The sequence below is a fragment of the Dendrobates tinctorius genome, unplaced genomic scaffold (genome assembly GCF_039654945.1).
Source record: "Dendrobates tinctorius isolate UK_male_01 unplaced genomic scaffold, ASM3965494v1 ptg000017l, whole genome shotgun sequence".
In the NCBI taxonomy this organism is placed as follows: domain Eukaryota; kingdom Metazoa; phylum Chordata; class Amphibia; order Anura; family Dendrobatidae; genus Dendrobates; species Dendrobates tinctorius.
This window is the reverse complement of record NW_027361685.1, coordinates 8394841-8416181: the sequence shown is the minus strand read 5'-3', so window position 1 is coordinate 8416181 and position 21341 is coordinate 8394841.

Sequence of the window (21341 nt, the reverse complement as noted above, 5' to 3'; positions counted from 1 at the left end):
TGCCCGCATTCTCCACCACAATGTGATAAAACACTCCGGGATCGCCTTTGCTGGGGTCAAAGGTCACGTGCGTTCAGCATGAAACTCAGGCGCAGAGCTGGGATTCGGGTGTAACTGACCCTGAGTCAGGTTTATTAACGGTGAAAGCAATGCAAAAGGAAATAAAACATAAAACAAATCCTTGCCTGTCCGGCACTAACTAAACAATGGACAACCTAACTACCAACTGGCGGGCTTCTCCCGTCCAGCCAAACCACAGTTGCAGTGGGCACTGCTTCCACTCACGTGTGTCTCTCACACAGACAGGCTCTCTGTGTTCCCAGGCTGAGACACTCACACAACCACCTTGCATCCTTTTATATCCACCTCCCATTATCCATTAGTAAGCAGGTGCGATACTAACCAGACTAGGCCACATACTGTAGGAAAGGAATCTGGGCGAGATATACCTGCCCTCATCCACTATTCCCACATGATTCTCACAGTCTTATGAACTATTCAAGGGATTTCATTGAAAATTTTGCAGACAAGGCCAGACCTTTATATGATCTTTTAAAAGGTGAAAACAGCGATTACTTTGGTCCCTGGGGTGATGAACAACAAACCTCATTTGAACAATTGAAAATGAATTTACTCTTCAGTAGCGCGCAGTGTCAGCCACCTGCTTCCTGCTGCTGCCGGTGGTCACGTGTGCCGCTACTTAAGAGAAATGAATATTCAATGGATTCATTCATTCATCAGGAGACTATTTAATATTGAACTATATCCAAGCGAGACTAGACGAAGAAAACCCTAAAACCATGTATCATGTTATCCAAAACAGTCAGTGAACTAGCCACATATTGGCAGATCCCAGACCTCAAACTATATACTTTGTAAGTTTATAAGCCACTCCAGTGTCAGGAATAGATAGTATGTGAAAATACAGTATAATTCTTGTGTTTTTCTCCTATAGGGACTGCCCTAGTTTGGTATTGTAACTGCTGTTAATTAGTAGTGCAGACAAATTGTCCTAGACTAAACTCAGTCTTCAGACGGCCCAATAAGTACCACTCAGGGAAAACTTACCTGCTCCAAAGATCATTAGCAGCTTCTAACTAATGGCCATGCTGCGGTCTGTCAAGGAATGAGTGCAACATCATTATAAAGACTAGAGATATGTGGAACCATAATGTCTGCAACACTGTGCGGCCCTCCAAAGAAATGCCACCCCACACCATTACTGACCCACTGCCAAACCGGTCATGCTGAAGGATGTTGCAGGCAGCAGATCGCTCTCCACGGCGTCTCCAGATTCTGCCTCGTCTGTCACATGTGCTCATTGTGAACATGCTTTCATCTGTGAAGAGCACAGGGCACCAGTGGTGGATTTGCCAATCCTGGTGTTCTGTGGCAAATTCCAAGCGTCCTGCATGGTGTTGGGCTGTAAGCACAACCCCCATCTGTGGATGTCGGGCACTCAGACCATCCTCATGGAGTTGGTTTTTAACCGTTTGTACAGACACATGCACATTTGTGGCCTGCTGGAGGTCATTTTGCAGGGCTCTGGCAGTGCTCCTCCTGTTCCTCCTTGCACAAAGGCTGAGGTAACAGTCCTGCAGCTGGGTTGTTGCCCTCCTACGGCACCCTCCACATCTCATGGTGTACTGGCCTGTCTTCTGGTAGCGCCTTCAGCTTCTGGACACTATACTGACAGACACAGCAAACCTTCTTGCCACAGCTCGCATTGATGTGCCATCCTGGATGAGCTGCACTACTTGAGTCACTTGTGTGGGATGTAGAGTCCATCTCATGTTACCACAAGTGTGAAAGCACAACCAACATTCAAAAGTGACCAAAACATCAGCCAGAAAGCATTGGTACTGAGATGTGGTCTGTGGTCCCCACCTGCAGAACCACTCCTTTATTGAGGGTGTCTTGATAATTGCCAATAATTTCCATCTGTTGTCTATTCCATTTGCACAAAGCATGTGAAATTGATTGTCAATCAGTGTTTCTTCCTAAATGGACAGTTTGATTTCACAGAAGTTTGATTTACTTGGAGTTAATAATAATAATCTTTATTTATATAGCGCCAACATATTCCGCAGCGCTTTACAGTTTAACAGTTTCAAAACACAAGTCATAAGTAACAACGTTAACAATACAATAATTAAAGCAAAATAAGACGAAATAAGATGACCCTGCTGGTGAGAGCTTACAATCTACAATGAGGTGAGGGAGATACAGAGTACAGGTGTGTATTTACAATTGTATATTTACAATGAAGGTCCAGCCATCTTGAGGGAGTGAAGGATGGATGGAGATAGCGAATGGGCTACACACGCACACTCACACATAGAATGACTTTGATTAGTGAACGTGATAGGCCGCTCTGAACAAGTGTGTTTTGAGGGAGTGCCAACAGTTATATTCTGTTGTTTAAGTGTTCCCTTTATTTTTCTGAGCAGTGCATATACTGTGTAAGTTTATAAGTCACTCCAGTATCAGGAATAGATAGTATGTGAAAATACAGTATACACCGCTCAGGGAACACTTACCTTTCAGAGATAATTTCCATATTCATACTAAATAATGGCACAGATCTCCCAGACATTATGACTGCACATATCCCTAGTCTTTATACCGATATTGCACTCATTCCCTGCCAGACCGCAGCATGGCCATTAGTTAGAAGCTGCTAATGATCTTTGGAGCAGGTAAGTTTTCCCTGAGTGGTACATATTGGGCCGTCTGAAGACTGAGTTTAGTCTAGGACAATTTGTCTGCACTACTAATTATCAGCAGTTACATTACCAAACTAGGGCAGTCCCTATAGGAGAAAAACACAAGAATTATACTGTATTGTCACATACTATCTATTCCTGACACTGGAGGGGCTTATAAACTTACACAGTATATAGTCTGAGGTCTGGGATCTGCCAATATGGGGCTAGTTTTCTGACTGTTTTGGATAACATGATACATGATTTTTGGGTTTTTTTTTGTCTAGTCTCACTTGAATATAGGTCAATATTAAATAAAGTCTCCTGATGAGTCGTCTTTGGTGAGGATGATGAAACCCGTTGAAATGAGAGGCTTGGAGAGTGAGTGTGTATACATCACCTCACCCTATATACTGAGATGTGGGGTATATGCTTTTTCTATTGGTCACCTACTGACTACCCTTCAGGGGGTGAAATAAGGGTATAGTTTTACATATGAAATTAATAAAGCTTAGTTTTATCCTTTTGTCAGCAAACATGAGGACTGACAAGAGACAACCCATTTAAGAAGATTCAGTTTTGGTTAAAACTATTCCAACATTATGAACATAAAAAAGGCTTCTCCCCTATGTGACGTCTCTGATGTTTATTAACAGTTGATTTCCAAGTAAAATATTTCCCACATTAAGAAAATTAAAAAGGTTTCTCCTCTGTGTGACTGCTCTGATGTCTAACAAGAAGCGCTTTCCGGTTAAAATATTTCCCACATTCTGAACAGGAAAAAGGCTTCTCTCCTGTGTGGGTTCTTTGGTGTTCTTCAAGATTCCCTTTCCGGTTAAAACATTTCCCACATTCTGAACATGAAAAAGGCTTCTCTCCTGTGTGAGTTCTATGGTGATCAACCAAATTTTGCTTCCAGTTAAAACATTTCCCACATTCTGAACATTTAAAAGGCTTCTCCCCTGTGTGAGTTCTACGGTGATTAACCAAATCTGTTTTCCAGATAAAACATTTCCCACATTCTGAACATGAAAAAGGCTTCTGCCCTGTGTGAGTTCTATGGTGAGCAACCAAATGTGATTTCTCTTTAAAACATTTCCCACATTCTGAACAGGAAAAAAGCTTCTCCCCTGTGTGAGTTCTATGGTGAGTAACAAGAATCACTTTCCGGCTAAAACATTTCCCACATTCTGAACAGGAAAAAGGCTTCTCCCCTGTGTGAGTTCTATGGTGATTAACCAATTGTGATTTCTCATTAAAACTTTTCCCACATTCTGAACAGGAAAAAGGCTTCTCCCCTGTGTGCGTTCTGTGGTGTGTAACAAAATGAGATTTCTCATTAAAACATTTCCCACATTCTGAACATGAAAAAGGCTTCTCCCCTGTGTGCGTTCTATGGTGAGTAACAAAATTTGATTTACGTGCAAAACATTTCCCACATTCTGAACATGAAAAAGGCTTCTCCCCTGTGTGAGTTCTATGGTGAGTAACAAGCAGTGATTTACGTGCAAAACATTTCCCACATTTTGAACAGGAAAAAGGCTTCTCTCCTGTGTGAACTCTATGGTGTTCATCAAGACTCACTTTCTGTTTAAAACATTTCCCACATTCTGAACATGAAAAAGGCTTCTCTCCTGTGTGAGTTCTATGGTGAGCAACAAGCAGTGATTTATGTGCAAAACATTTCCCACATTCTGAACATGAAAATGACTTCTTTGCTAAAGGAGCAGTTTGTTTTTTAATGCCTGTTTTGTGACTTTGATTTTCCTTAGTAGTCGGTAATGAATCAGAAGATGGGACCTGTTTCATAGGATCAGATGACAGATCTTTGCTGTGAATGTTTGATGATATATCTGGAGTAATAGCAATCACTTCAGTTGTATGTTGTAGGATCTCAAGATCATCAGATTTAAAAATTGAAGATGTCAGCTGTCCCTCTGATCTCCTGGTACAGTTATCTGCTAAGATAAAAAAAACATTTTTGTTAAATAAAATATCCTTGAGTTTTATATTTTTGAACACTTCTACTTAAACTGTACATAAAAATGACAAGCTATGTAAAAAACTTTAATTATTTACCAAGACAATGACTGTTCACAGTCTAATAGAAAACCTTGTTGGAAGAGCCAGTAGTGTGTGGTGTTCAACTGTTTGTTCATTCTGCCTCCCAAATATCGAATATAAAGAAGCCAATCAATGTTATGTAGGCGAAAGTAATACCAATTCTCATTTCACAAAAACAAGTCCCCACTCAGGTCCATCATTTGTCAATAGAAAAACAGATAAGGCAGGTTACAGTTATTGCTATAGTTAGGGTTAGTGGTTAGTGTTGGGGTAAAGTTAGGGTTACTTTTAGGCTAAAGTTAGAGTTAGGCTGAAGAATTAGCCTTTTCTCAATCGTCTCCCCAATAATTTGATCATATCAGAGTTTTTTATTTCCAGTAAAAAAAATTAAAAACAAATAAAATGGCCGGTCAGTATTATAGTACAGAGGAGGCTTATGCACTTTTATGTTCTGACAGCGAAGAAAGTGCAGTGTCAGATTGCGATGTGGATTATGAGGGCTTTAGTAGCAGCGACAGTGATAGCTCAGAAATGAGCAGTGATTCTGGTCCATCCTCACACACAAGGATCAGTACAACAAGAAGGACAAATAGCGCTTCTGGAGAAATGTCTCCAACTCAGGGAACAATGCCCAGTACTAGCGCTGTCCCTAGTGCTCGTGAATTGGCGCACACCAATGTCCAAGGGGCTTTGCCTCTTGATGTAGCATTTCCCAGATGGGAGGCTTCGGATTCGGCTACTCCATTTATCCCTAATTTTAATGCCATTCTTGGTATAAATGTGGAGGTGGAAAATTTTGGACCAATTATTTTTTTAATTTGTTTATTATGACAGATAGCTTGCTAGAGCATATTGTCCTACAAATTTATATGCGTCCCAATTCATCAGCCAGAATCCACAATCCTATTATGCTCAGTCAAATTTATGGAACCAACTAATGTCCTAGAAATGAAAACATTTTTAGGACTTACATTCACTATGGGGCTTGTTAAAGAAATGAGCATTCAGTCCTATTGGTCCAACCGCCCTGTTCAAGCCACGCCCTACTTTTTTGGGGACACCTGGAAAAATCGTTTGGGAGCTGATAACTCCATTTTTACAAAAATGCTACAATCTGTATGTTGACAACTACTACACCAGCATACCTCTATTTAAAAGTCTGGCTGAACATAACATAGGGGCTTGTGGGACCATTCGCTAAAACCATCAGGGGTTTCCACAATCATTTGTCAGCAAAGAGTTCCGAAAGGGGCAGTCAGGGGCTTTACACAATGGAGAGCTGCTTGTCCTTAAGTATAAGGATAAAAATGATATTTTTATCCTGAGCTCGATCCACACAGATGCCACAAGGGCCACTGCAGACCAACAGGGATCCACTACTCCAAAACCTGTGTCTGTCATTGCCTACAACAAATATATGGGGTGTGGACCTTGCAAATCAGGTTCTACAGCCATACCAGGTATCAAGAAAATCATATATCTGGTATAAAAAGTTAGTCATGTATTTGTTTCAGGTGGCCACATATAATTCTTTTGTGTTATACAAAAAAGCCGGAAATGCAGATACTTTCCTTCATTATCAGGAAAAGGTCACTGAAAATCTTGTTTTTGAAAATTTTGTCCCCACCAATCCTTTAGAATGTGAAGATGTCAGAAGACTCACTGAGCGACATTTTATTGCACTCATCCCAGCAACTGAAACAATAAAGAACCCCCAGAGAAGATATCGTGTATGTTCCTAGAGAGGAATGAGGCATGATCCCCGCTATTATTACCCACAATGCCCATCACTGCCAGCCTTATGCCTCCATGACGGCTTTACAATCTTCCACACAGAACCACGTTTTTGAACTGTTTTGACATTCAAGCATTTGGTTTATTTAGTGACAGACACATTTGAGTAGAGCTGACTTAACAATTTCCGGGGGGTAGGTGGGGGGAGGTCTCCAGAGACACAAAATGGGCACAATATGTTATTGTGAGGCTTAGAAAAAAAATTACATCCAGCAAAATGTCACCTTCGATGGCGGCGCCTGCACAGTAGCATCTATAAGTAAGAGGTAGAGGCTACTGGACAGAGGCCGCTGGTATCATTTTGCTGTATGTAATTTTTTTTCTAAGCCTCACAATAGCCACAATATTATAGGCATTATCACCAATAATATCAATGCTATTATATGCATTATGTAATAATGGGGGCAGGTCAGTGAGGGGTCAGCGACCTGTCATAAGCCAATACAGATGAATATGTAATCAGAGCACCACATAAAGCCCCGCCCACAGCCCCACCCACAGCCCCACCCCAGAGCACGAGAATCTCATTAACTGAAAACTACAAATACAGATTACACAACAGTAAACCAGAGTTGCCCTCATTTATGGTGGAGCATTGGAGCTACTATGGATCCTGAGCAGAAGATTAGAGAAAATAATATTGCTCCCCATTTCAGGAGAGATTGTGCAGTAATCTGAATTCCTTAGGATCAGAAACAATGTAATGTATGACGTGGAGAGAATCCATGACACCAGGGCTGGAGCCAACACATCTCCTGCAGGCGGGAATAAATGTATATTACAGCCACCAGCCACGCACAGCTTAGAGATCTATCAGGGCACAGGTGGAATGTTTGTCCTGGAGATTATCACAATCCTCCTTGAAGTTAGTTGATTTTAATACAAATTGAAAAGTCAGGATAAAGGGAAACTCTGCTGTTATTGGACAGAAATTCACACTTGGCCTCACTGCACATTTACTGTTGTCGCTCATAAAAGGGAAGTTTGGCCAGAAAGACTGGACCTGGTCTTGTAGGGACCATGAGACATTCAGCAGCACAGAAGGGAGAGAAGATTCATCCGATAAGATCTCAGGGATCTAGGAAGCCAACAGCATCATTACCCTCCGCTTTCTCTTACAGGCCCAGCATAAGATTTTTCTTCAAGTGATTTTCTATCTTGTCAGCACATTCTACGTACGCTGTCATTTGGCTTTATAGTTTACAGATCTGGGCAGGGAACGGTCAGCGTCTCCTAATGTGAAGGAGAGAATGGCTAATGAAATCAATTATTAACCCTTATACAAGTCAGTTCACAGTTCACAGCTCCAGTCGTCACAACCCACCTAACTACAATCTTTAATCTCTCCCTCTCCTCGGGCATTTTCCCATCCTCCTTCAAACACGCCATCGTTACTCCATTACTAAAGAAACCCGCTCTCGACCCATCCTGCACAAACAGCTAGAGACCAGTCTCCAATCTCCCCTTCATCTCTAAACTCTTGGAGCGCCTGATATACTCACGCCTTACCCGTTACCTCCCCACTCACTCCCTTCTAGACCCTTCACAGTCCGGCTTCCACCCCCTACATTCGACTGAAACTGCACTCATCAAAGTGACCAATGACCTTCAGACAGCATAACGTAATGGTGACCACTCTCTGCTCATTCTTCTTGACCTATCTGCAGCTTTCGATACTGTTGACCACCATCTCCTACTCTCTAGGCTCCAGTCACTAGGCATTAAGGACACTGCTCTCTCCTGGTTTTCTTCCTATCTCTCTGACCGCTCCTTCAGTGTTTTGTTCTCTGGCTCCATGTCATCTCCTCTTCCTCTCGCTGTCGGGGTACCTCAGGGCTCAGTCCTTGGCCCCCTTCTCTTCTCTCTCTATACAGCCCCAATTGGACAGACCATCAGCAGATTTGGCTTTCAGTACCATCTTTATGCTGATGACACACAACTATACACGTCATTCCCCGACCTTACCCCCTCTGTACTACAGAACGCCAGTGATTGTCCGCAGTCTCCAATGTCATGTCCGCTCTCTATCTGAAACGCAACCTCTCCAAAACTGACCTTCTTCTGCTCCTGCCATCTACTAACCTCCCTAAATCTGACATTTCCCTCTCCGTGGGTGGCACCATAATAACACCCCGGCAGCAGGCACACTGTCTGGGTGTTATGTTTGACACCAACCTCTCCTTCACATCCCATATACAATCTCTTGCCCGCTCTTGCCGCTTACACCTAAAGAACATCTCTAGAATCTGCCCTTTTCTCACCATGGAAACAACAAAAACCCTCACTGTAGCATTGATCCACTCCCGCCTGGATTACTGCAACGCTCTATTACTTGGCCTCCCTGTCACTCGACTATCCCCTCTCCAGTCCATACTTAATGCAGCAGCCAGGGTCATCTATCTGACTCATCGGTACTCGGACGCGTTCGTTCTTCACCAGTCCTTACATTGGCTGCCCATTCATTATAGGATTCATTTCAAAGTACTTGTTCTCACCCACAAAGCTATCCACGGTGCGGCACCCCCTTACATCTCCTCCCTCATTTCTGTCCATTGGCCTAACCAACCGCTGCGCTCTGCAAACGACCTTCGATTAACCTCTACACTAATCCGTACCTCCCACTCCCGACTCCAAGACTTCTCCCGCGCTGCTCCCATCCTCTGGAATGCTCTACCCCAAGAAATCAGGACTATCCAAAATTTCCATTGTTTCAGGAGTTCCCTTAAAACACATTTATTCAGAGCGGCCTATCACGTTCATTAATCAAAGTCATTCTATGTGTAAATGTGCCTGTGTAGCCCATTCACTATCTCCATCCATCCCTCCCCTCCCTCAAGATGGCGGGACCTTCATTGTAAATACACCATTGTAAATACACACCTGTACTTTATTTCTCCCCCACCTCATTGTAGATTGTAAGCTCTCACGAGCAGGGGCGGATTATTTTACTTTAATTATTGTATTATGGTTAACGTTGTTACTTATGACTTGTGTTTTGAAAGTGTTAAACTGTAAAGTGCTGCGGAATATGTTGGCGCTATATAAATAAAGATTATTATTATTATTATTACATATGGTGTACCAAGATGGCGTCTGTGTCTTCAGATAACACCCTGGAAGGAATGCAGAAGCTGATATACTGGATACCATATATGGAAGTGAAGTTGAAATGGACCTATCATAGACTGACACTGGCTACTCAGGAGATTGTGTGACACCCATCGCCTGTCTCTTTGTCTTGAGAATAAACTTCAGTTCTGTGCAAGCCTTTGCTGAGAAAGGAGTAGACATCTAACTCTGTGTTCAGTGTGACTCTGTAAGTGAGCACTTGGCCTATAGTGGGTCAGGTACAAGCAATCATATAGATCTTGCTTTAAGGGATCACCCTCACACTAATCCCATGGGGTAGGTGGATCCTCCAGGTTGTAAGTTCTATAGAAAAGGGCTTTCAATGCCCAAAGTCATTTGAACAGTTTTGGGTGGAAGAGAATGTTGTGGTCTAGAGGCAAAATGGTGATCATGGTAATACGGCCGGACTACACCACTGATAAAGCAGCCACAGCCGGTGACTGAGAGGAATCTGACTTCTCTGCATTCAGTGGTTACTACTCACCTGGGTAGTCATATGTGGGAATCTCCTCTTTACACCGCTCATCACCCCTCACATATGTCTCTGTAGTATTAATATGGGTCAGATCTTCACCCTGAAACAAATATTGTAAAAGTCACCGACAGATGGAGAAGTCCCATCTATGATCAGCTCTAATCCTGCCATCTCCACCGCTCTCATTACACAAGTATAAAACATAAAAAACTGGTGGATAAAACAAGACTGAGCACAAGACCTTCACAGCCATCTACACATCATAGGGGAGATCTCCTGACACCTTCTCTCCATCTACCTGATGATCCTGAGGAGCACTGGGATCTTCTTGGTTACAGTCTTGTGGAAGAAGAGGACGGGGACATCTCTCTGGTGTTGTCCTCTTACTGGATAGATCTGGAGGAAACGCATACAGGGACTAAATTCATTCTCTACATACAGATAATTATAGGCCGTGTGTATTTAGTCCTGTCTATTACCTGGTGATGTGAGGGGCTGGGGAACCTCCATTATGACATCATTGTACAGATCTTTGTGTCCTTCTAAATACTCCCACTCCCCCAAGGAGAAATAGACAGCGACATCCTGACACCTTATAGAAACCTGACACATACAATGATACCGTCATCCCCCGATCCCTTCATAGCGTTACTGTATAATGTCCCAGCATTCCCAGCAGTGTCACCTCTCCAGTCAGCAGCTCAATCATCTTGTAGATGAGTTCTAGGATCTTCTGGTCAGTGATGTCCTCATGGATCACGGGGTGAGGTGGAGGCCCCGTGATTGGGCTCAGGGGTCTTCCCCATCCCTCAGACATAGGGTGATGACAGCGATCACTAGAGGTCTTCTTCACCACTGTGTAATCCTGGTTATGGAGAGACACATTAATAAATCTCACTACAGACATTTCCAGAGTCCTCACCTCTCCAGTTCTGTCCATCCGTTATTCCCATAGATAAGAATGATGCAATGTGACGTCATCAGAATCTCTCACCTCTCCAGTGAGACGGAAGAGGATCTCTAGGGTGAGGTGTAATATCCTCTCTGCCATCTTGTCTCTGTCCATATCCATCCTTGATGGGTAAATCAGGAAAATTCTCTTTTGTAGAAGATCTTCACTGAGAGGATTCGATATTGTAGAGACCTGAATGAGAAGAAGATGATCCGATGTAACATCATAAGAATCCTGTGTAATAATACAATTACTGGAGATAATAAGGGAAACATATGAGGAGATTTATTATCTTACAGGGTTTAGTTTTCTTCCCTGACATCTACTAATAAAACCTATATATTTAGGCCACAGACAACAAGCAGTTTCCTCCTCGGAGTCAGCAGTTGAACACGTTCCTCATAGACTCATCTTCCATAACGCTAATTCTCGTCTCATTACCGACACTGGAATCGGCATTAGCAATACTGCAGGAGATATTCATTACACGTGACAGGAGAAATAACTCCTTCATGATGAGGACGACATCTTCATCTTCTACTACAGCTCTAGAGACAGATTTGGTCAGAGTCGGTCACTGCCTCCATCCCCACCGGCCGTCTATATGAAGGTTTCCCGTCTTCCCCGCACTGGAATCTTCTATCACGTTAGATCTCAGCTCTGAGTCATACACAGAAGTTTGAGGCTTTTAGAAAAGATTTTTTGTTTCCACAAACACAATGGACAGAAATGATCTGATCCCAAAGTCTCCATGTACAGTGATTTATAGGGTTTATTTCTAGCCGTAGATTTTCCTATATTACAGGAAAATTCCAGAAAAAGCCAATATTAAAATGTTTCTAAAGAAAATTGGCTCCAACAATTCTTGTAAGAAGAAAAAAACATGGAAAAAGCAGAAGACACATTTTATAATTTTTAACATGTTAAACATTTATTAAAAAGAAATGAATCTTTTTGTGCCCCAGAACATAGATGTACACCGCAGGGACGGCACAGATGAGGCTTCAACGAAAACCCTGAGAGTTTAACCACTTGCTGCTGTGAAAAGCAAACATGGCATCTAAGAAGGTGTGACAGAGTTTGGCTGAATGCCCCCCGCCTCCAAGTACTCGATAGTATGGGGCGGCCTAGTTACTCCGATACTTACATGCCTAATAATGGTGTCTGGGCTGCAATGTATGAAGGTCTATTAGGCCGGGCCAGAGGCAGCGTCCAATAAGTTACCTTATAACGCCCCCATACACATTACACTAAAGTTCCATGAAAGCACTGATTTCGGGGGGTTTGGCCGACCATATAATGTATTTGGGAGCCTCCCGACAGATGATGTCAGGGCAGAGAAGGATCTGGCATCCTGAATTTCAGAGGATAATCCATTTGTTCTTCCTGTAGATAATCCTCCTCTGGAGGAGTCTGGAGATGACACCCCAGAGCACGAGAATCTCATTAACTGAAAACTACAAATACAGATTACACAACAGTAAACCAGAGTTGCCCTCATTTATGGTGGACCATTGGAGCTACTATGGATCCTGAGCAGAAGATTAGAGAAAATAATATTGCTCCCCATTTCAGGAGAGATTGTGCAGTAATCTGAATTCCTTAGGATCAGAAACAATGTAATGTATGACGTGGAGAGAATCCATGACACCAGGGCTGGAGCCAACACATCTCCTGCAGGCGGGAATAAATGTATATTACAGCCACCAGCCACGCACAGCTTAGAGATCTATCAGGGCACAGGTGGAATGTTTGTCCTGGAGATTATCACAATCCTCCTTGAAGTTAGTTGATTTTAATACAAATTGAAAAGTCAGGATAAAGGGAAACTCTGCTGTTATTGGACAGAAATTCACACTTGGCCTCACTGCACATTTACTGTTGTCGCTCATAAAAGGGAAGTTTGGCCAGAAAGACTGGACCTGGTCTTGTAGGGACCATGAGACATTCAGCAGCACAGAAGGGAGAGAAGATTCATCCGATAAGATCTCAGGGATCTAGGAAGCCAACAGCATCATTACCCTCCGCTTTCTCTTACAGGCCCAGCATAAGATTTTTCTTCAAGTGATTTTCTATCTTGTCAGCACATTCTACGTACGCTGTCATTTGGCTTTATAGTTTACAGATCTGGGCAGGGAACGGTCAGCGTCTCCTAATGTGAAGGAGAGAATGGCTAATGAAATCAATTATTAACCCTTATACAAGTCAGTTCACAGTTCACAGCTCCAGTCGTCACAACCCACCTAACTACAATCTTTAATCTCTCCCTCTCCTCGGGCATTTTCCCATCCTCCTTCAAACACGCCATCGTTACTCCATTACTAAAGAAACCCGCTCTCGACCCATCCTGCACAAACAGCTAGAGACCAGTCTCCAATCTCCCCTTCATCTCTAAACTCTTGGAGCGCCTGATATACTCACGCCTTACCCGTTACCTCCCCACTCACTCCCTTCTAGACCCTTCACAGTCCGGCTTCCACCCCCTACATTCGACTGAAACTGCACTCATCAAAGTGACCAATGACCTTCAGACAGCATAACGTAATGGTGACCACTCTCTGCTCATTCTTCTTGACCTATCTGCAGCTTTCGATACTGTTGACCACCATCTCCTACTCTCTAGGCTCCAGTCACTAGGCATTAAGGACACTGCTCTCTCCTGGTTTTCTTCCTATCTCTCTGACCGCTCCTTCAGTGTTTTGTTCTCTGGCTCCATGTCATCTCCTCTTCCTCTCGCTGTCGGGGTACCTCAGGGCTCAGTCCTTGGCCCCCTTCTCTTCTCTCTCTATACAGCCCCAATTGGACAGACCATCAGCAGATTTGGCTTTCAGTACCATCTTTATGCTGATGACACACAACTATACACGTCATTCCCCGACCTTACCCCCTCTGTACTACAGAACGCCAGTGATTGTCCGCAGTCTCCAATGTCATGTCCGCTCTCTATCTGAAACGCAACCTCTCCAAAACTGACCTTCTTCTGCTCCTGCCATCTACTAACCTCCCTAAATCTGACATTTCCCTCTCCGTGGGTGGCACCATAATAACACCCCGGCAGCAGGCACACTGTCTGGGTGTTATGTTTGACACCAACCTCTCCTTCACATCCCATATACAATCTCTTGCCCGCTCTTGCCGCTTACACCTAAAGAACATCTCTAGAATCTGCCCTTTTCTCACCATGGAAACAACAAAAACCCTCACTGTAGCATTGATCCACTCCCGCCTGGATTACTGCAACGCTCTATTACTTGGCCTCCCTGTCACTCGACTATCCCCTCTCCAGTCCATACTTAATGCAGCAGCCAGGGTCATCTATCTGACTCATCGGTACTCGGACGCGTTCGTTCTTCACCAGTCCTTACATTGGCTGCCCATTCATTATAGGATTCATTTCAAAGTACTTGTTCTCACCCACAAAGCTATCCACGGTGCGGCACCCCCTTACATCTCCTCCCTCATTTCTGTCCATTGGCCTAACCAACCGCTGCGCTCTGCAAACGACCTTCGATTAACCTCTACACTAATCCGTACCTCCCACTCCCGACTCCAAGACTTCTCCCGCGCTGCTCCCATCCTCTGGAATGCTCTACCCCAAGAAATCAGGACTATCCAAAATTTCCATTGTTTCAGGAGTTCCCTTAAAACACATTTATTCAGAGCGGCCTATCACGTTCATTAATCAAAGTCATTCTATGTGTAAATGTGCCTGTGTAGCCCATTCACTATCTCCATCCATCCCTCCCCTCCCTCAAGATGGCGGGACCTTCATTGTAAATACACCATTGTAAATACACACCTGTACTTTATTTCTCCCCCACCTCATTGTAGATTGTAAGCTCTCACGAGCAGGGGCGGATTATTTTACTTTAATTATTGTATTATGGTTAACGTTGTTACTTATGACTTGTGTTTTGAAAGTGTTAAACTGTAAAGTGCTGCGGAATATGTTGGCGCTATATAAATAAAGATTATTATTATTATTATTACATATGGTGTACCAAGATGGCGTCTGTGTCTTCAGATAACACCCTGGAAGGAATGCAGAAGCTGATATACTGGATACCATATATGGAAGTGAAGTTGAAATGGACCTATCATAGACTGACACTGGCTACTCAGGAGATTGTGTGACACCCATCGCCTGTCTCTTTGTCTTGAGAATAAACTTCAGTTCTGTGCAAGCCTTTGCTGAGAAAGGAGTAGACATCTAACTCTGTGTTCAGTGTGACTCTGTAAGTGAGCACTTGGCCTATAGTGGGTCAGGTACAAGCAATCATATAGATCTTGCTTTAAGGGATCACCCTCACACTAATCCCATGGGGTAGGTGGATCCTCCAGGTTGTAAGTTCTATAGAAAAGGGCTTTCAATGCCCAAAGTCATTTGAACAGTTTTGGGTGGAAGAGAATGTTGTGGTCTAGAGGCAAAATGGTGATCATGGTAATACGGCCGGACTACACCACCGATAAAGCAGCCACAGCCGGTGACTGAGAGGAATCTGACTTCTCTGCATTCAGTGGTTACTACTCACCTGGGTAGTCATATGTGGGAATCTCCTCTTTACACCGCTCATCACCCCTCACATATGTCTCTGTAGTATTAATATGGGTCAGATCTTCACCCTGAAACAAATATTGTAAAAGTCACCGACAGATGGAGAAGTCCCATCTATGATCAGCTCTAATCCTGCCATCTCCACCGCTCTCATTACACAAGTATAAAACATAAAAAACTGGTGGATAAAACAAGACTGAGCACAAGACCTTCACAGCCATCTACACATCATAGGGGAGATCTCCTGACACCTTCTCTCCATCTACCTGATGATCCTGAGGAGCACTGGGATCTTCTTGGTTACAGTCTTGTGGAAGAAGAGGACGGGGACATCTCTCTGGTGTTGTCCTCTTACTGGATAGATCTGGAGGAAACGCATACAGGGACTAAATTCATTCTCTACATACAGATAATTATAGGCCGTGTGTATTTAGTCCTGTCTATTACCTGGTGATGTGAGGGGCTGGGGAACCTCCATTATGACATCATTGTACAGATCTTTGTGTCCTTCTAAATACTCCCACTCCCCCAAGGAGAAATAGACAGCGACATCCTGACACCTTATAGAAACCTGACACATACAATGATACCGTCATCCCCCGATCCCTTCATAGCGTTACTGTATAATGTCCCAGCATTCCCAGCAGTGTCACCTCTCCAGTCAGCAGCTCAATCATCTTGTAGATGAGTTCTAGGATCTTCTGGTGATTGATGTCCTCATGGATCAGGGGGTGAGGTGGAGGCCCCGTGATTGGGCTCAGGGGTCTTCCGCATCCCTCAGACATAGGGTGATGACAGCGATCACTAGAGGTCTTCTTCACCACTGTGTAATCCTGGTTATGGAGAGACACATTAATAAATCTCACTACAGACATTTAAAGAGTCCTCACCTCTCCAGTTCTGTCCATCCGTTATTCCCATAGATAAGAATGATGCAATGTGACGTCATCAGAATCTCTCACCTCTCCAGTGAGACGGAAGAGGATCTCTAGGGTGAGGTGTAATATCCTCTCTGCCATCTTGTCTCTGTCCATATCCATCCTTGATGGGTAAATCAGGAAAATTCTCTTTTGTAGAAGATCTTCACTGAGAGGATTCGATATTGTAGAGACCTGAATGAGAAGAAGATGATCCGATGTAACATCATAAGAATCCTGTGTAATAATACAATTACTGGAGATAATAAGGGAAACATATGAGGAGATTTATTATCTTACAGGGTTTAGTTTTCTTCCCTGACATCTACTAATAAAACCTATATATTTAGGCCACAGACAACAAGCAGTTTCCTCCTCGGAGTCAGCAGTTGAACACGTTCCTCATAGACTCATCTTCCATAACGCTAATTCTCGTCTCATTACCGACACTGGAATCGGCATTAGCAATACTGCAGGAGATATTCATTACACGTGACAGGAGAAATAACTCCTTCATGATGAGGACGACATCTTCATCTTCTACTACAGCTCTAGAGACAGATTTGGTCAGAGTCGGTCACTGCCTCCATCCCCACCGGCCGTCTATATGAAGGTTTCCCGTCTTCCCCGCACTGGAATCTTCTATCACGTTAGATCTCAGCTCTGAGTCATACACAGAAGTTTGAGGCTTTTAGAAAAGATTTTTTGTTTCCACAAACACAATGGACAGAAATGATCTGATCCCAAAGTCTCCATGTACAGTGATTTATAGGGTTTATTTCTAGCCGTAGATTTTCCTATATTACAGGAAAATTCCAGAAAAAGCCAATATTAAAATGTTTCTAAAGAAAATTGGCTCCAACAATTCTTGTAAGAAGAAAAAAACATGGAAAAAGCAGAAGACACATTTTATAATTTTTAACATGTTAAACATTTATTAAAAAGAAATGAATCTTTTTGTGCCCCAGAACATAGATGTACACCGCAGGGACGGCACAGATGAGGCTTCAACGAAAACCCTGAGAGTTTAACCACTTGCTGCTGTGAAAAGCAAACATGGCATCTAAGAAGGTGTGACAGAGTTTGGCTGAATGCCCCCCGCCTCCAAGTACTCGATAGTATGGGGCGGCCTAGTTACTCCGATACTTACATGCCTAATAATGGTGTCTGGGCTGCAATGTATGAAGGTCTATTAGGCCGGGCCAGAGGCAGCGTCCAATAAGTTACCTTATAACGCCCCCATACACATTACACTAAAGTTCCATGAAAGCACTGATTTCGGGGGGTTTGGCCGACCATATAATGTATTTGGGAGCCTCCCGACAGATGATGTCAGGGCAGAGAAGGATCTGGCATCCTGAATTTCAGAGGATAATCCATTTGTTCTTCCTGTAGATAATCCTCCTCTAGAGGAGTCTGGAGATGACTTTCTCATGCAGACCACAGGAAAGCTGGAATATTTGTGTGTATGGGGAGTCGGGAGAGATAGCTGTCTGCCAAATGACCATTCAGCCAACTCTTATCTCATGTGTATGGGGCCGTTAGTATTACACTGACAGGCAGTGATGATACACGGCACTACAGTAGTTCTCTTTTGCAAACTAAACATTCCCAAATCCTGCAACCTTTCCTCATAAGACAGGGTTTGCAGACCAGTCACCATTCTGGTCGCTCTTTTCTGAAATTGCTTTGTTGATGTCTTTTTTAAAATGTGGTGCCCAAAACTGGACACAATATTCCAGATGAGGTCTGACCAAAGAGGAGTAGAGGGAAATAATGACTTCACGTGATCTAGACTGTATGCTTCTGTTAATACATCCTAGAATTGCATTTGCCTTTTTTGCTGCTGCATCACACTGTTGACTCATATTCAGTCTGTGATCTATTAGTATACCCAAGTCTTTTTCACATGTGCTGTCACTTAGCCCTATTCCTCCGATTTTGTATATGCTTTTTTCATTTTTATTGCCCAGATGTAGTACTTTGCATTTCTCCCTGTTAAAAACCATTCTGTTAGTTGCTGCCCACTTCTCCAGTTTAGTTAAATCTTTTTGAATCCTCCCTCTCTCTTCTCTAGTATTAGCTATCCCTCCTAGCTTTGTGTCATCAGCAAATTTAATCAGTTTACCCTCAATTCCTTCATCTAAATCGTTGATAAAGATGTTGAACAATACAGGACCCAGGACAGAGCCCTGTGGTACCCCACTTGAGACATTCTTCCAACTGGATGTGCAGCCATTTACGACCACTCTTTGGGTCCGATCACTAAGCCAGTTATGAATCCACCTAACAGTTGCCTTGTCCATTCCATACTTAGTCATTTTCTCAATAAGGATTGTATGAGAGACTTTGTCAAATGCTTTGCTGAAGTCAAGATATACTATATCTACAGCATTTCCTTGATTCACCCAATCAGTGATACTGTCATAGAAGGAAATTAAGTTAGTCTGACATGACTTATTAGTTACAAACCCATGCTGACTCTGTTTAATCACTTCATTCTTATCCAGGTACTGACATACATGTTGTTTAATAATTTGTTCAAAGATCTTTCCTGGTATAGACGTCAGACTCACCGGCCTATAGTTGCCTGGGTCCACCTTCTTCCCCTTTTTGAAGATAGGAACAACATTTGCTCTTCTCCAGTCTTCTGGGACTTCTCCTGTTCTCCAAGAATTTTCAAAGATTATGGAGAGGGGTTCAAAAATTTCTTCTGCTATCTCCTTCAGTACTCTGGGGTGTAATTCATCTGGACCTGGAAACTTGAATTCATTTAGGTTAGTTAAGTGTTTCCTCACTATCTTTCTGTTTATAGATATCCTGGATTCTTCTATTCCCTTAAAAGGACAGTGAATAACAGTTGATGTTACATTTCCTTTCTGAGAGAAAACAGATGCAAAATAGGAATTTAAAAGTTCAGCCTTCTCAACATCCTGTCTTACCATTTCATCATTTTCATCCTGTAAAAATCCTATAGCATCTTTGACTTTTCTTTTACTTTTGACATATCCCCAAAATCCTTTATTATTGCTTTTGACATCTCTTGCAAGCCTCAATTCATTTTCAGCTTTAGCTAATCTGATTTGTGCCCTGCAGGTTCTGCAAACAGCATTATATTCTTCTTTAGATATGCCTCCCTCTTTCCATTTTATAAACATTTTTTTCTTCCTTTTTAGCATGTCCTTAAGTTCTGTGTTCATCCATCCTGGTTTCCTTAAACGCTCCCTATTCTTCCCTCTTTTCGGAATTGTTAACAACTGTGCTTTGAGAATGTCATTTTTCAAGATTTCCCATCCTTCCTGGACATTTTTGTCTTTAAGGATATCCAGCCATTGGATCCCTCCAATTCTCTTTCTGAATCCCTTAAAATCTGCCTTTCTGAAATCTAACCTTGACGTCTGAGTCTTCACAGGTCTTCCGCCTCTAGTTATCCAAAATTCTAAAATAGCATGGTCGCTACCTCCTAGGGTCCCAGCCACTTTTACCTCCTCAACCATTTCCTCCCTGTTTATAAGGATTAGATCCAAGGTAGCAGTTCCCCTTGTTTTCTCCCCTAGGTTTTGGAAGATAAAGTTGTCTGCAAGAGAGGATAAGAATTTCCTTGACCTGTTAGTTTTGCCTAAGAGAGATTCCCAACAAATGTCTGGATAGTTGAAATCTCCCATGACAACTATGTCATATTTTTTGGAGAACTTGGCCATTTGATGCATAGAGTTCATCCATATCTTCAGCTTGCACAGGCGGCCTGTAGTAAATGCCTACAATGGTGTCCTTTCCATTGTTCTTTCCATGTATTCTTACCCAAACGGTTTCCACAGAACTCCCAGTCTCTGAAGCTTCAATCTCTGTGCAGATATACGTGTTTCTAACATACAATGCGACACCTCCTCCTCGTTTATCAAGTCTGTTTCTTGCAAATAAGTTGTATCCTTCTAGTCTTGTATTCCAATCATGTGTATTGTCCCACCAAGTTTCAGTGATTCCAATGACATCATATTTCTTTTCCTGTGTTTAGTAGTTCCAATCCTCCTTGTTTGTTGCCCATGCTTTGTGCATTAGTATAGAAACATTTTAGTTTGTGATTGGCTTCTCTTTCTCCAATATTTTTATTAATTAGATTCTTTTGTCTTTGTTCTTCCTTTCCACTTCTAATAGCAGAGTTCTCAATAGCATTTGTCAGGTGTATGGCTTTTTCTGGTCTTTTGTTCAAAAAAATAAATGGAACACTTAAACAACAGAATCTAACTCCAAGTAAATCAAACTTCTGTGAAATCAAACTGTCCACTTAGGAAGCAACACTGATTGACAATCAATTTCACATGCTGTTGTGCAAATGGAATAGACAACAGATGGAAATTATTGGCAATTATCAAGACACCCTCAATAAAGGAGTGGTTCTGCAGGTGGGGACCACAGACCACATCTCAGTACCAATGCTTTCTGACTGATGTTTTGGTCACTTTTGAATGTTGGTTGTGCTTTCACACTCGTGGTAGCATGAGACGTACTCTACAACCGACACAAGTGGCTCAGGTAGTGCAGCTCATCCAGGATGGCACATCAATGCGTGATGTGGCAAGAAGGTTTGCTGTGTCTGTCAGCATGGTGTCCACAGGCTGGAGGCGCTACTAGGAGACAGGTCAGTACACCAGGAAATGTGGAGTGGGCCGTATGAGGGCAATATACCAGCAGCAGGACCGCTACCTCCACCTTTGTGCAAAGAGGAACAGGATGAGCACTGCCAGAGCCC